Raw genomic sequence first — 6682 nt, 5'->3', positions numbered from 1 at the left:
TAAAGAAGTTTGGAGTTGAATAAATATGTTTGCAGAAAAATACTCTAAGTCGAGATCTCTACAAGTCACATATTTAATGTTATAGATAAGTCATTCGAGAATTCCAGAATGGCTTATCGAGAAGTCAGGAAAGCTACTAGAGAACTCAGAAAGATACGAAAAGCTAAATTGAAGACATGAATATTGGAGATATCGACAAGTCATTTCTTCACTAGAGAACTCAGAGTTATCGACAAGTCTACATTCATTAGAGAACTCTGAGTTATCGATAAGTCAAGTTCCATTAGAAAACTCAGAGATATCGATAAGTCAAAATTCACTAGAGAACTCAGAGATATCGACAAGTTAAAATTCACTAGAGCACTCTGAGATTTCGACAAGTTAATTTGACTAGAGAACTCTGAGAAATCGACAAGTCAAGAAGCCACTAAGAACTAAGAGTTTGTTAGGGCGAAAACACGCGCTAATATCACGCAAGTATACGCATTCGCAAGTAGTATAAGATATAAATCAGATTCGTTCCCACAGAGACTGGTTTAGGTTAAGTTAATTTATGCACCTATGCAACAATGTATGGTTATCTCTCAATGCTAAGACAAATACAAATTGGGTTTTTATTAAACTAAGAGATTATACTAAATAACATTAACTAAGAGAATTGAGGTTAAATTAATATATATGATAAATTGGGATCCTAACTTCATTAAATACTTCATTCAATAGCCTTTCGTTCTTAACCTTAGCATGTGATGGTGAGGACACTAATCAGATAACACGAAACTGATAAACGCCAACTTTCGTTGCACGAGTACCATTCTACCAGACATCCACAAAAGAGATAGAAGCTGAATAGGCACCAATTATATTGAGACCCTATATGTCTATAGAATTTGACAACATAACAGTTTAAGCACAAGTTATCTATCTTGATACATAGTGGCAAGTAAAACGGTTAGAGTTACCTACGAATCATGCATACACATACATGAACCTATGCTAGCATGGCAAGTTCTAAACCTCTATATTCACTGTCGCTTCAATAGAGATTAACACGCTATCTTATATGTTAGCTACGCACATAAGACGAATAAGCACAACCAATACTAGGATATCAATCAATCACCACACACCAAGATATCGAAAAAATTAACTATTGAAATCCATAAGTAAATCCGCTAGAATCCCATGACAACGATTAGCCCATAATCGAACTCATCGTCACCATGGGTTCCAATGAAAGCATGGTATAAACAAGGTCTTAATAAACTAAATAATAATCAAAGTACGAATAAACGAGATCTAGGTTCAACAAGAACGAAAACGAGCATCCAAAGTTACAACTAATTCAAAGAATCACAAGTTGAAAACAAGATCTTCTTTTTCGGAGTTGTTCTGTGCTTCTAGGTCTTCTCCTTGGTATCCCTTCCTTCTTGCGCAAAACACAATCTTCTTCTTCTTAAAATCCCCTGTGAAAACGTCTCAAATCTACTTATATAATAGTCCCATAAAACTCAGATTACATAGAAGTTGGAAGCCAAACAGAAGTAGAAGTCTAAAATAATTAGCAAAATTCCCGACCCTGCGCGGCCGCTCAGCATAGCTGCGCGGCGCGCAGGCCTCCACTGGAAAAAATCCAAGTTTGCTCCGTTTCTTTGCCGTAATCTGCCCGTTCCTTTCCTCTCGCAATGGTGAACACATGCCAAGGCTTATTCTTGATGATTCCTCCCCGAAATGCAACTAATACCCTGAAATACATGAACACTAGAAAAACGCATCAAATATACAAAATACTTGATTTCAAGACACCAATTTAAGCCATTTTAAGACGTTCTAAGTGGTATAAAATGCCACTTATCACACCCCCAAACTTAAATCGATGCTTGCCCTCAAGCGTCACAGACTCAAAAACAAATAAAAATATGAATGAATACAATCTATATGAAAATGCAGCGATCCCCCTTACTACAATTAATCAACCAAATTGCCACATCTCAACGAATGCAGTTAGACAACTAAAGATCAATAAACTCATGCAAACGGACATACAGCCAGAAACGTGGTGTGTGCAAATGCTTAACAGATATGCTTCGGAACTAGACCAATTACTATGACTAGACTATCCTCAAGGCAATCCTACGATTATACAAAGAATAAAAATTCCAGGCACAAAGTGATATACAACACTACAAGAACTCTGGAGCATACTACGGAATCGTGCTTTTTATTTACAACTCAAATGCTTATTTGACCGTGCAATGAGTGAGGTCCACAAAAGACTTATACAATGATATCCATGTAACGAGCGTTAGGTTAGCGGATCCCAGACTCTAAAAGCCTTAGGTCGCTAGGCACAAAGTCCCCTAAGAACTTAATAACTCGAATACCAAAGAGCCCACTCTTGATCAATTATGCCAATTTTTTTTTTTTAAACTCTGAGCAAGTGCGTTTCGCTCCATCTTGCTCAACCCTAGACTACTCGCAACATACGCGAGCCGGCTACTAGCCATTTGACGCCTAGCCACAACTAGCAACAACTTCCATATTTTTTTCTCCAAAATTTTTCTTTTTCATGTCTTTATCACTAAGAACCTATAATCGAATTCTAAGCATAATAATAGATTGACCTTGAAAACAACCAAATCATAACACAATCTAGCCCTTTCGCATTCTCTAAGACTTAGTGGACTTACAATTGTTTCTAGCATGCATATCAACCTACACAACTTAATATCACTTTAATGCTATCACTACACTCACATCAATATCACAATTCAGTCGATAAATCATTGCAAAAGGGATCATGGTAAATGCATGAGCTACATGACATTCATAAAAAAAAACTATATGGCATAAATTATGCAACTATATGAACTAAACTATCATGAATATGCAACTAAATGACACACACACAATATTCCTTAACTACCACCCCCATACTTAAAATTTTCAATGTCCTCATTGAAGGCAATAATAAGGATTTCAGGCATACCTAATTAGCGGGAGATTCACCCTCGTCGGGTGGAGGATCAGGTGGCCAATCAACCTCGCCACCAGTGTCTCGAACAACAGTACCGAAAGCATGTGTCAAATCTGCAGCAAAATGACGGTGAATATCGTGCATGGCCTCCATACGCCTAGTTACTGCCTGTACTGCTCATCACCAACACCAGTCCTATCAATTACTGCACATGAGAAGAACCCTCTATAGGCACTGGAGGATCCGTTCGGCTACCCTCTACATCATCAAAGATATATCCCAACCCCTTGTCAGGGGGTGCACCTAAGAATGAATAACTCAAGTGATTTGGCAGTGGGTTGAGCTCAAGTGTAGGAGCATCTTCAATAGACGACTCGAGACGATCCTGAGAAATTTTCAGCTCTGCTAACCCAAGAGAATCGAATGGCACATCCAACTTCCTCTTCCACAGAGGTGCATTCAAAACCTGAATTTGCTCTACTTTAAAGCACTCCTCTTTAGCTGTGGGTAATTTTATTTCCTTGAACACATTGAAAGTGACCTTCTGATCATGAACCTTCATCGTAAGCTCTCCTTTTTGCACATCGATCATAGTTCGGCCTGTAGCCAAGAATGGTCTTCCCAAGATAATGGGAATCTTCTTATCTTCCTCGAAATCAAGAATTACAAAGTCAGCAGGGAAGAAGAGTTTATCCACCTTGACCAAGACATCCTCCACTATACCTCGTGGATAAGCGATGGAACGGTCAGCTAGTTGCAATGACATGTATGTTGGTTTCGGCTCAGGCAGACCAAGCTTCTTGAAGATAGATAAGGGCATCAGATTGATGCTAGCTCCTAAATCACATAAACACTTGTCGAACGACAAGTTTCCGATGGTGCAAGGAATAGTGAAGCTTCCAGGATCTTTAAGCTTCGGAGGCAACTTCTGTTGCAGCACAGCACTGCATTCCTCCGTTAGAGCAACGGTCTCTAAGTCATCGAGCTTCACTTTCCGAGAGAGAATACCTTTCATAAACCTCGCATAGCTAGGCATCTGTTCAAGAGCTTCAGCGAAAGGTATGTTGATATGAAGTTTCTTGAACACCTCCAGAAACTTCTCAAACTGCTTATCCAGCTTTTTTTCTGCAGCCTTTTAGGAAAAGGAGGTGGAGGATAGATCTCTCCCCTGTATTACCCTCAGGAGGAGTGTGTTCCACAGTAGTCTTCCTTGGTTCCACCTCTACTCCCTTCTGCACATCTTCTTCAGCCACAACTGCATTTTCTGAATCTTGAGATTTTTCAGGCTCTTCGTCTTGCTGAATTTGGGGGCTTGCGACCTTTCCAGACCTTAAGGTGATGGCGTTCACATGTTCTTCAACTTCCCTCTTTCCTGGATTGGCTTCTGTATCACTAGGAAGCGTTCCTGGTGGTCGATTCAATAAGGCATTAGCAATTTGCCCTATTTGGTTCTCCAGATTCTGGATAGAAACAGCTGGCTTTGGCATATAAGAGCCTGGTTTTTGCACATAAGCCTCAACTCCTCTAATTCAGATTTTTCATTCGAAGATAGACCTGCATCATGAGTTTGTTGTTGAAGTTGGAGTTGTTGCTGAAAACCAAGAGAGTTGAACAGCTTATTTCCAAACGGCTGGAACGGCTGTTGCATCACATTCTGATTGTTGCTCCAGCTGAAGTTAGGATGATTCCAGTTGTCAGGATGATAAGTGTCTGGAACTGGTTGTTGCGATCTCTGAAAGTTGCTCACAAACTGAGCTGAGTCGCTAGATATAGCGCATTGCTCTGTCGCATGCGGACCTGCACACAGCTCACAAACACTAATTATCTGCTTAACACCATAGTTAGCCAGAGAATCGATCTTCATAGACAACGCCTTTAGTTGAGCAGTGATAGCCGTAGCTGTATCCACTTCAAGAACTCCTGCTACCTTGCCCTGTGGATATCTCTGGGTTGGACTGATATTCATTAGCAGCCATCAGTTCAATTAGATCATAAGCTTCCTTATAGCTCTTTGCCCATAATGCTCCGCCTGATGCTGCATCGAGCATGGGTCTGGACTGTGCTCCCAACCCATTGTAAAAACAAGTGATGATCATCCAATCAGGAATTCCATGATGAGGACACTTCCTAAGCATCTCCTTGTAGCGCTCCCAAGCTTCACTTAGCGATTCTCCCGTTTGCTGCGCAAATTGAGTAATAGCATTCCTGAGTGCAGCTGTCTTCGCCATAGGGAAGAATTTAGTAAGAAACTTCTGAGCAAGATCTTCCCAAGTAGTAATCGAACCAGCTGGTAGAGAGAGTGTAACCAGCTCTTAGCCTTGTCCTTCAGAGAGAATGGGAACAGTCTCAGCTTCACAGCATCTTCAGAAACACGTTGAACTTGAAGGTGTCGCATATTCAATGAAATCCCTAATGTGTGTATTGGGATCTTCCGTTGGAGAACCCCCAAACTGGACTGAAGTCTGTACCCATTGAATTATGCCAGGCTTGATCTCAAAGGTATTAGCTGTGATAGCTGGCCGGACAATGCTAGATTGAATGTCATTGATCTTGGGTTGAGAAAAATCCATCAAGGCTTTCGTTCGTGCTGCTGGATCTCCCATTGTAATGAGTACCTGAAACACAAACAAATAAACCGTGAAAGTAAAAGAATCCGAGTCAGTGAACTTTAACGACCACTGATGACAAGCACATAAACTAAAAATTAACACCGAGTCCCCGGCAGCGGCGCCAAAAACTTGTTAGGGCGAAAACACGCGCTAATATTCACGCAAGTATACGCGTTCGCAAGTAGTATAAGATATAAATCAGATTCGTTCCCACAGAGACTGGTTTAGGTTAAGTTCAATTTATGCACCTATGCAACAATGTATGGTTATCGCTCAATGCTAAGACAAATAACAAATTGGGTTTTTATTAAACTAAGAGATTATACTAAATAACATTAACTAAGAGAATTGAGGTTAAATTATATATATGATAAACATGGGATTCTAACTTCATTAAATACTTCATTCAATAGCCTTTGTTCTTAACCTTAGCATGTGATGGTGAGGACACTAATCAGATAACACGAAACTGATAAACGCCAACTTTCGTTGCACGAGTACCATTCTACCAGACATCCACAAAAGAGATAGAAGCTGAATAGGCACCAATTATATTGAGACCCTATATGTCTATAGAATTTGACAACATAACGGTTTAAGAACAAGTTATCTATCTTGATTACATAGGGCAAGTAAAACGGTTAGAGTTACCTACGAATCATGCATACACATACATGAACCTATGCTAGCATGGCAAGTTCTAAACCTCTATATTCACTGTCGCTTCAATAGAGATTAACACGCTATCTTATATGTTAGCTACGCACATAAGACGAATAAGCACAACCAATACTAGGATATCATCAATCACCACACACCAAGATATCGAAACAATTAACTATTGAAATCCATAAGTAAATCCGCTAGAATCCCATGACAACGATTAGCCCATAATCGAACTCATCGTCACCATGGGTTCCAATGAAAGCATGGTATAAACAAGGTCTTAATAAACTAAATAATAATCAAAGTACGAATAAACGAGATCTAGGTTCAACAAGAACGAAAACGAGCATCCAAAGTTACAACTAATTCAAAGAATCACAAGTTGAAAACAAGATCTTCTTTTTCGGAGTTGTTCTGTGCTTCTAGGTCT

The 6682-nt window shown here is 39.8% G+C and overlaps 1 non-coding gene across 1 annotated transcript; it reads left to right on the top strand.

Moving 5' to 3' along the window:
• The first annotated feature begins 5083 nt into the window (after positions 1-5083).
• Positions 5084-5190, top strand: LOC141702543 (small nucleolar RNA R71). Its single transcript, XR_012567180.1, has one exon. It is a non-coding gene; the product is annotated as a small nucleolar RNA R71 (small nucleolar RNA).
• The last annotated feature ends 1492 nt before the right edge of the window (positions 5191-6682 follow it).

This window comes from Apium graveolens, unplaced genomic scaffold (assembly GCF_009905375.1).
Source record: "Apium graveolens cultivar Ventura unplaced genomic scaffold, ASM990537v1 ctg5274, whole genome shotgun sequence".
Lineage (NCBI taxonomy): Eukaryota > Viridiplantae > Streptophyta > Magnoliopsida > Apiales > Apiaceae > Apium > Apium graveolens.
Note: the sequence above shows the minus strand (reverse complement) of the source record. Positions and strands in the feature narration are given on the sequence as shown.